This window comes from Dipodomys spectabilis, unplaced genomic scaffold, assembly GCF_019054845.1.
Source record: "Dipodomys spectabilis isolate Male_0828 unplaced genomic scaffold, ASM1905484v1 ptg000095l, whole genome shotgun sequence".
NCBI classification, from domain to species: domain Eukaryota; kingdom Metazoa; phylum Chordata; class Mammalia; order Rodentia; family Heteromyidae; genus Dipodomys; species Dipodomys spectabilis.
Genome location: NW_024870772.1, coordinates 39,029,977 through 39,040,120, shown reverse-complemented (window position 1 = coordinate 39,040,120; position 10,144 = coordinate 39,029,977). Strand labels below are relative to the sequence as shown.

Genomic DNA, 10,144 nt, shown 5'->3' with positions numbered 1-10,144 from the left:
GGGGGAAACCTTGTCAAAGGCTCTGCCCACATTTCCTCTCTCTGCCTTTGCCTCTCAACGGCTCTTGATGCTCCATCATGTGGTTTCCTGTTACTATGGTATTCCTTTTCTTCTTAGGACATAATAAACTATCTTTTCCATGATAAACAACTCCTGGTCTGTTGACTTCATTCTACTTCCATTTCCTAATTAATTTACATTTTACAATATCCATACATTATCCAAGTACTTGATGGTCACATGTCATGTGCCTCTAAGACTCTACTGCATGACTCTGTAGCCATAGCCAGCTTTTACATACCATGCAAGTCTAAATTATACACGTTAGGACAAGATATTATTTGATTCTCTTCATGACCTGAAGAAAAGAAGCCTCCAACAAAATAGTTGGTACACGGAATGGATTTATTATTATAGCTCTGGGAAGGTTAATGACAGACAGACAGACAGACAGACAGATGCTGTTTTCCTCCCCTTTGTTTGGGGAGCATCATTATTCACCTGGTGCTCAGACTACTAGGATTACTGGCATTAACAAGCTGATCATTCAATCTGCATTTTGATGTTGATTTCATTTGTTCACCAGCAGATTTAAAAAAAAAGAAGCTGTCCTCAACCATGCGAAATTGACAGGCTTCAGAAGGAAGAAATGGATTAAGTAAGCTGAAAGCATTACCGTGAAACCTTTCTAATTAAGGTTGATGAGGAGGGAAAAAAAAAGTGTGAGATAACTCTAACCTATTTTTTCCCTCTTCTCCTCCGCAAACACTCATAATAATAGAATAATGACAGGTTTCAGGATAAGAGAACTGGAACATTTTTAAAGTTCAAAATGTAAGCATTAATAAATGGCCTGAGTTTAGAAAAATGAATTCTATACAAGTGGTACTAAACAGAATTAGTACTTTATTATAAAATGAAAGGGAAATGAATTTTAAAAATGACCATAATCAGAGTTCAACCGCTGGGCTTTACACTGTCTGACTTACAGACACAAAGACACCCTCCCCCCCAACCCCAGGGCTCTCCACTCCCTCCTGTAGTAGCTCCTGCATCTACTTCTACCTGGAAGCTCAGGGAAAGCCAGATCCCTGCTGTAGCAATCATGTGTACCAATTGTATAGAAGAAGGCTGGAAAATGTACTAGCTCTGCTAAAACATGGGCTGAAAACTGCTCAGTGGGAATTTAGGCAATGAAAATGGAAAGAACATTTAGGTACTATTTTAATTATGTTAAAATAGGTAAAGATTTTCAAATGATCAGTTCCTTTACTTGAAAAAAGGACTTTTAAATTGTTTTGTAAAGGTATATACTACCTTCTGAAAGGCAGTTTGATGGTATACAAAGGTTGTCCTTGAAACCAGAACTTTTAGACTCCACCCAAATTCTCAGAGTTCTACATCTCAGATTTGGACACCTACCCCTACCTTACATACTAAAGAAAGACAGGTTAGTGGTGAAAGACAAAGAAAAAAGATTTGTTATATGGCATGGACATGCCATTGGAATATAGCAGCATTTCAGCTAATTGTATTTTCACAATTAAAAAAAAAAAAAGAGAAATCTCAAAAAGAAAATTCAGGAAGAAGATACTAGAAGTACATCCAGATCTTCAGCAAGAAATGAAGAACATAAGAAATTGTAAATATTAAGTATTTACTTAGATATTACTTAGATAAATGATTCCTTTCTTCAGTTTTCTAAAATTACATAGAATTTGTAAAAATAAAAATCATGACATTTTATTGTAAGGTTTTGAGTTATGTAAATGGGGTACATAAATTAATTTACAAAAATATCTGGGAGTAGAGTGGTTAAAAGAGCCTGTATTATATATCTAGGTGACACTGAACTCACTATGAAATCTACTGTGTAACTCACTATGTAACTTCTAACTCATGATCTTCCTACCTCAGCCTCCTAGTGTTGGTATTATAGGCATACACTGCCATATTTGGCTAGGTCCTACCTTTAATAATGTTAAAACAATAATTTAATTTCAAATTTTGGAAAGAACAACCTCTCAAACCATACCAGATACCAAAGAAGAAGTGGAAGAGGAGCAGCAGGAAGAGGAGGAGGAAGAGGAAGAGGAGGAGGAGGAGGAGGTAAAAGATAGAATAGAGACAACAGGGAAATATTTACTAGAGATAGGATGTAGAGACATTAATACTTGCCTGACTAGCAATCTGAGGAAATTGTATTAATAGGGAACAGATTACACTAATAAAGAGACTAATAAAACAAAAGAACATAATAATTCTGAATAATTTAGCTGCCAAACATGTAAATAAGAAAATCACAAAGAGAATCATATAAAACAATATAAACAGAAAACAATAAATAATTGCAGAATATTTTTGCATATCTTTCTTGGAAAATGAAAGGTTAAGCATACCAAAATATAATCATAATATATTAGATATGAATAGAACTCTTTTTTTTTTTTTTTTGGATCCAGTCGTGGGGCCTGAACTCTGGGCCTGGGCACTGTCCCTCAGCTCTTCAGCTCAAGGCTAGCGCTCTACCACTTGAGCCACAGTGCCGCTTCCGATTTTTTCTTTTTGCTTATGTGGTGCTGAGGAATCGAACCCAGGGCCTCAGGCATGCAAGGCAAGTGCTCTACCACTGAGCCACCTTCCCAGCCCCTGAATGGAACTCTTAATAATCTTGACACAGTAAATATATATAGAGAGAGATGGATATAGACATAGATGTATATAGGTATTATATATCTATACAATATACATATATCTATACATCTATATAATACATCTATAAAATATATTTAATGTTAGTAAATATATTATATATAAATATATCTATTATATACATCTCTATGGATGTATATAACACCTATATAATACCTATATACATCTCTATCTATCTATCTCTATATATTGTAGTCATTGTCCAAGATAAAGACATATGGATAAAGACACACAATTAGTCCTGCATGTCTGTGTGTATGTGGGTTCTTCATCTATGGGTTTAAACAATGACAGATTAAAAATATTTGAAAATAAAGAAGCATATGTACTGAGTACATAAGATTTTTTTTTCTTGCCATTATTCCCTGAACAGTTAGTATAACAGTTATACACTGGCATTTACATTATTGTATGTGTTATAAGTAATCTAAAGATGATTTAAAGTGCATAGAAAGATGTGCATAGTTAAATGTAGATAAATGCTATTTTGTAGAAGAATTTAATGTCCTCAGAGGAAAAGGTGTCCTAGAGTCTATCCCTAGGAGGGCTAGCTATGAATGTTTCTCAAGAACATGTGAATCATTAATAAAAACTGGTTAGAACTTCGTCCCAAACTACAAGTACTCCTCTTATTTAGACCACATTCCCAAGAATACAATAAAATTAAAAATCAATCTTAAAGGGAACACCAATAATTAATTCATAGGCTAAATAGGAAATATTTAGAAGCAAACAACCAAAAAAAATTTTAATGATTCATGGTATGCAATTAAAAAAGTACTTATGGAAATGTTATATTTTAGTAATGAATTTATTAGTCAATAAATGGGCTTAAAAAAGGAATATTCGATGTTAAAAAGAAATAGTCTGGTTTGTGTTTTTTTTCCTTGTCATTCATGGGGCTTGAACTCTGGGCCTGGGTGCTATCCCTTAGCTCTTCAGCTCAAGGTGAGTGCTCTACCACTTGAGCCATAGTGGCACTTCCAGTTTTCTGGTGGTTAATTGGAGATAAGAGTCTCATGGACTTTCCTGCCCAGGCTGGCTTTAAACTGTAATCCTGAGATCTCAGCCTCCTGAGTAGCTAGGATTACAGGCATGAGCCACTGGCGCTTAATAGTCTGTTTTTAACTCAAGAATTAGAGGTGATTAAGAATTAAACCTAAATTTTAACCTAGAAATAGAAATGCAACAGCAGAAATGTATTTAATAAAAATATGAGGAGAAAATAAAATTAGTTAAGTCCAATAAAAGCCAGTTCTTTGAAACAAATACATAAGATAGCCCAACTTATGTCAGTACTGATCAAGAAACCTAGAGAAAACAAATTTATTTCTGCGCCAGTTCTGGGTCTTGAACTCAGGGCCTGAATACTGTCCCTGAGCTTTTTATTTCAAGGTCGATGCTTTATAACTTGAGCTGCACTTCTATTTCTGGCTTTTTGCTAGCCAATCAGAGGTAAGAATCTAATGGACTTTCCTGCCCAGGATGGCTTCAAACTGCAAACTTCAGATCTCAGCCTCCTGTGTAGGTAGGCTTACAAGCATTAGTCACAGGTGTCTGACTTAGTTAAGACAGTTTACAACAATAAAATAACCAAAGTACAAATCTATAGAGATTTAAAGTTCTGAGACTTTTATAAGCAAGTGAAAAACACTTAGAAAAAAGAGAAATTGCAAAAGAAATTATATAAAACCCTGACTATGTTTTAAAATAATTTACTTACCAAATTGCATTCATGTCAGGTGGTTTAACAAAATCATTTTATTAAATTTGTAAATTAAGCTTGCAATAAAATGCTTACACATAATTAGAATGCGTAACAGAAAAACCTCTATTTTTAGTAACAATCAAAAAGAAAGAAGTTACAGAAGAAAATATACTAAAAGATGTGCAAGATCTTTCTAAAGTATCTTTTTTGGTGATACTGGGAATTTGAACTCAGGGCCTCAAGCATAATACCTCTTAGCCATACCTTCAACTCTGTTTCTTACTGGTAATTTGTAAAATATCGTCTTATTTCACAACTAGATGTGTGCCTGAGTTGTCATCTGTCTCCTTTAGGTTTTCTGTCACAGGTGTCTGAATTAGTTAAGACAGTTTACAACAACAAAATAACCAAAGTACATTCCCACCAACAGGGTAATAAGGTCCCTTTTCCCCCACATCCCTACCAGAATTAGCTGTTTGAATTCTTGATGCTGGCCAATTTCACCGGAGTAAGATGGAATCTCAACATTGTTTTCATTTCCTTTCTGATCAGGAATATTGAGCATTTTTCCATGTGTTCATTGGTCATTCTGACATCTTTTTCTGAGAAGTCTCTACTTAGCTCCTTTGCTATTTATTAATTTGATTACTAATTTGGGGGAGAGTTATTGCAACCCCTTTGTATGACTACTTATTAATAACAATAAAAAGGAATTCTCACTGGAGAGATAGAGTGAGTGAGAGAAAGAGAGAGAGAGAAAATCAGTTTAGAGATTCAGACACTTCAGTCCATGCCCTGTTGCTTTTGGGCCTATGGAAAGGCTAAACGTCATGGTGGAGAATGCAAGAGACAGCAACTTGCTCATGTCATGTGGCAGACAAACAAGAGCGGAAGAAGAGACAGGTGCTCCACAATCCCCATTGAAGGCTGGCAGACAATAACTTACGATTTCTGACTTCTTAAGGTGCCATCATCTTTCAATAGCATAATGCCAAGAACCAAGCCTTTGGAAGAACATACAGGCCTTTGGAAGACAACCAGATCTAAACTATAACAATAAGAAAGGTCAGAAACCAACCAGATTATACTTGAAAGCTTTGAATTGGGTGGAAGAAAGATGTCATTTGGTTAAAAGCAGTAGGACAACTAGATTCTAATATAAAAATACTTTGAAAGTACTCACATCATATGTTAATAGAAATCCTAGAAGGACTTAAAACTCTGCATGGAAAAATATTTTAACTATTAAATGAAAAAACTTAACTTCTTCATACATTCAAGACAGGAAGGATTTCTTTAATAAGACCTTGATTCCTAAGTATAAAATATAAGACCTTCTCTATAGGCAAATTGCAAATTTCTATATAAATATAGAGAAAACATAACAAAAATTGATGATGACTTATGTGATGATAGAATGAAGACATGTGTTTTATCTCTGCTGCATCCCTAATCTTCATTAAGTAACATTTTAAAGACAAGAAAAACTGGAGAGCATTTGTAAAGACAAAGAAAGAAAAAAGAGCCGGCTGTGGTGGCGCACACTGGTAATCAACGAGAAGGATAAGGCAGGACGATCACGAGTTCGAGACCAGCCTGGGCTACACGGGCTGGGAAGGTGGCTCAGTGGTAGAGCACTTGTCTTGCATGCATGAGGCCCTGGGTTCGATTCCTCAGCACCACATAAGCAGAAAAAGCTGGAAGTGATGCTATGGCTCAAGTGGTAGAGTGCTAGCCTTGAGCTGAAGAGCTGAGGGACAGCGCCCAGGCCCAGAGTTCAGGCCTCACAGCCAAAAAAAATAAAATAAAAAAGAAGCCCTGCAATATATTTTGACTGTTGTTTGTTTCAGAGCCAATAGTAGGGCTTGATCTCAGGGCCTTGTGCACTTACTTGACTTTCTCATTCAAGGCTAACACTCTACCACTTCAACCATACCTCCATTTTCAGATTATTGCTGCTTGGTAATGAGTCTCTCCGATTTTCCTGCATAGGCTAGCCTCAAATCATAATACTCAGATCTCATCTCCTGAATAACTAGGATTGCAGGTGTGAGCAACTGATGCCTTTAGCATCATTTCCCAAAGCATAGGAAAATTTAAGGAGTGAAAAACAGACTAATTGAACTTCTATTTTATGGAGCAAGTAGATACTTGTAATTCACTACCTACATCTAGCTGGGAGGAGTGCTTCCTCACCCCACAGAAGACTGGAGGCATGACCCTCTGGGAAGAGGAGCCACAAGGATTTTGGATTAAGTAGAATTTGGCACAGGAAAGAAAGGTAAAGACTGGAAGAAGTGATCATGGTTTCACATCCTGAAATGTGAGTGATTCCTTCCTTTCCTTGCTTTCATCAGTCAAAGTAGAAATGGAAACATTCTTTACTGTGGGTTTGGGTTCTGACTTTCGAAGAGAAAAAAAATGGAAGAATTCTGAGTGGTGTGATCTGATCTGCAGATTGTCTGCTTATTCGAAGGTTCCAATCAGCTTTGAGTGGCCTACTCCTGAAAATAACCAGAAAACTCATGACTACCAGCCAAGGAGAGTTTTCAATATGGAAAACAGAAATTCCCCTCTCTTCCACCCAAAATAAGTAACAACAACAAAACAGAAAGAAAAGAAAAAAAGAAAGAAAGAAAAGGACATTAAGAAAAAAAGATAAGTTTGAGTGGAGATAGAATCAAATGGCTTTTCAAAGAAATGTTTGAAACCAAAAAGAAAATTTGGAAATGAAAATCTCAATAACAACCTGGGCCCCCTCGCTCATGCCCACTCAGAAAACTAACATGTGGAGGATTAAGATTTGAAGCTAGCCTGGACAGAAAGCCTTCAAGACTCCATTTCCAAAATAACCAAAAAAATGCAGATCTGGAGGCATGGCTCAAGGGGTAATTGCCAGTCAAGTAAGCAAACTAACGCAGTACAAGGCCCTTTTCAAACAGAAGTACCACCAAACTGCAATAACAGAAACAAAAAGTTGATTAGAAGGTTTGGAAAATAAGAAGACATCTCTCAGAAAGTAAAAGGTAGATAAAAAAGTGAAATATACAGAAAACAATGCCTTGCACCTATAACTGTAGCTACTCTGGAGCTGTGATCTGAGGACAGGTATTTGAAGCCTTCTGTTCAGGAGACTCTGATCTCCAATTAACTACTAAAAAAAAAAAAACCCTGGAAGTGCAGCTGCGGTTCAAGTGATAGACCACTAGCCTTGAGAAAACAAAACAGAAAACTCAGAGAGGGCACCCAGACCTTGAGTTCAAGTCCTAGGACTGTCACAAAACCAAACAAGACTCAGATGGTAAAATAGGGCCCATTTTAAGTAGAGGCCAGACAAGATGATCAATATTAAGATGCTTGATAATCTGAGGTTAAAAAAAAACAACCAATGTGATGAAAGATTTATTTAAAGATAAAATGTAGGAGAACTTCCTCAAAAGAAAATGGTGGACAGTACAAAATCACTAGGTTGTAGAAACTTGACTCTAGAATGGTCCACAATATAGTCACATGTATGGCAGTTAAGCTAGTAAACTTTAAGGATAAAGGCAAAGAATTCTTAATGCATGCGTACAGAAAGGAATTGCTCGGTGAAGTGATACTAATCATTCAACCTCTCCACAGAGAATCAGTAGAACCGATTAAAAATATTTTTACTTCTTCTCCTTCTCTGGTGCAGCAGGAGGGCCCGGCGCCCTGGAACCCGGGGCTTGGGAAGCCTTGGTGGCTTCCATGGAGGCTTCGGTAGCAGCCTCCGGGGTCGAGGTCGCGGCCGTAGTAGAGGCCGGGGTGGCGGCCGCGGGGCTCGTGGAGACAAGGCCAAGACAAGGAATGGATCCCCCCCCCCCCCCCTCACCAAACTGGGCCGCCTGGTTAAGGACATGAAGATCAAGTCTCTGGAGGAGATCTGTCTTTCCTCCCTGCCCATCAAGGAGTCTGAGATGGTTGACTTCTTCCTGGGGGTGTCACTCAAGGATGAGGGGTTGAAGATTATGCCTGGGCAGAACCTGCCCACCAGGTTCAAGGTATTTGTAGCCACTGGCGACTACAATGGCCATGTTGGTCTGGGGGTTCAGTGCTCCAAGGAGGTGGCCACTGCCATCCGGGGGGCATCATCTTGGCCAAGCTCTCCATCGTCCCTGTGCGGGGAGGTTACTGGGGGAACCAAGATTGGCAGGCCTCACACTGTCCCGTGCAAGGTGACAGGCTATGAGTTTCTGTGCTGGTGCGCCTCATTCCTGTCACCAGAGGTATTGGGATTGTGTCTGCTCTGTCTCCAAGAAGCTGCTGATGTCTGGAAGTGATGACTGCCACACCTCAGCCAGGGGCTGTACTGCTACCTTGGGGAACTTTGCCAAAGCCGCCTTTGAGGCCATCTCTAAGACCTACAATTACCTGACCCCTGACCTCTGGAAAGAGACCGTATTCACCAAATCTCCTTACCAGGAATTCACTGCCCATCTTGTGAAAACTCACACCAGCGTCTCCGTGCAGAGGACCCAGGCTCCAGCTGTGGCTACCACATAGAATTTTATACAACAATAATAAAGTGAATCACGCCTGAAAAAAGTATTTTCTTTATCTTTAAGTAGTTGTACAAAGTAGCTGCCATTTGCAGAAGCAGTTTATGAATATAGTGTTTCTTGATCAATATCAGCCCTTTCAACATTCTCACTCACCACCCCTCAACCTACCCCTTCCCTTATCTTAATTTTGGGTTATGCATTGAATTTTTTCCATTTAACAAAGCAGTTCTATGTACAATGCATCTTGATCTGTGTCACCTATGTCATCTATGTTAAAGACATCTTTACCTCCCTTGAGCCCACCCCTTCCCTTATATTTATCAATTCTGTGGCACATACACTGAATTCTTTCCTGCATTCTTTCCCCTTACTCCTTCATTCTTCTCTCTCTCTCTCCCCTAGGCCCCATGCTCTCCTCTTACAAATACCCATTTCCTGGTACTTGTTGGGCATTGACTTCATCTTAAATACACACACACACACACACATCACTATTTTCCCTCTCCATATCATCTATTACACTTCAGTTCATTCATTTGTAACCCCTTGCTGACTTGGAGATGTATAGACACATTCTAGCAACCACAAATGAGGGAAACTATGCAAGCTGTCTGGCTTACTTTGCTTATTATAATTTTTCCCGAGTCTTTCCATTTCCTTACAAATGCTACAACATCATTTCTGATGGATGAGTAGAATTTCACTCTATGTGTGTATAATAGGTGTATATGCAATGGCTTATTTTAAGGCATGTAGAAATTAGTGGTAACCCAATGGAATCAGCAAGTGAAAGTATCTTTCAAGTCCATAGGAAATAGGTGACCAGCTTAGAGAGAAAGAGTTGAGAATTTGGTACCTACAGACTCTTCTACAACTTGGAAAGAAAGCTACACATGAAAACACTCAAGCAAATGATTTCGGAATGGAGATCCATGGGTGGCCAGTTGATAGTGAGCACTGAATGTTGTTGTTGAATGACTATCAAATCATTCTGAAAATTATATTTTCTAAACAAGATGTGCATATTGTCAACCTAAACAAAGTAAAATAAAATAGAAACAAAGTTCTGGAGAGGAGCAGGAAGATGGGAGAGAGTATAAGGTATCAAAATGAGTGGGTTATAAACCAGGCAATCCATTATAAGTATGATTTTTCTTAATTAAACTTTCGAGAATCACTGGGGACCACAAGCTGTGAG

General features: G+C 38.2%; 1 pseudogene; it reads left to right on the top strand.

Moving 5' to 3' along the window:
* Positions 1–8,089: 8,089 nt before the first annotated feature.
* Positions 8,090–8,947, top strand: LOC122112883 (annotated as a pseudogene).
* Positions 8,948–10,144: the final 1,197 nt, after the last annotated feature.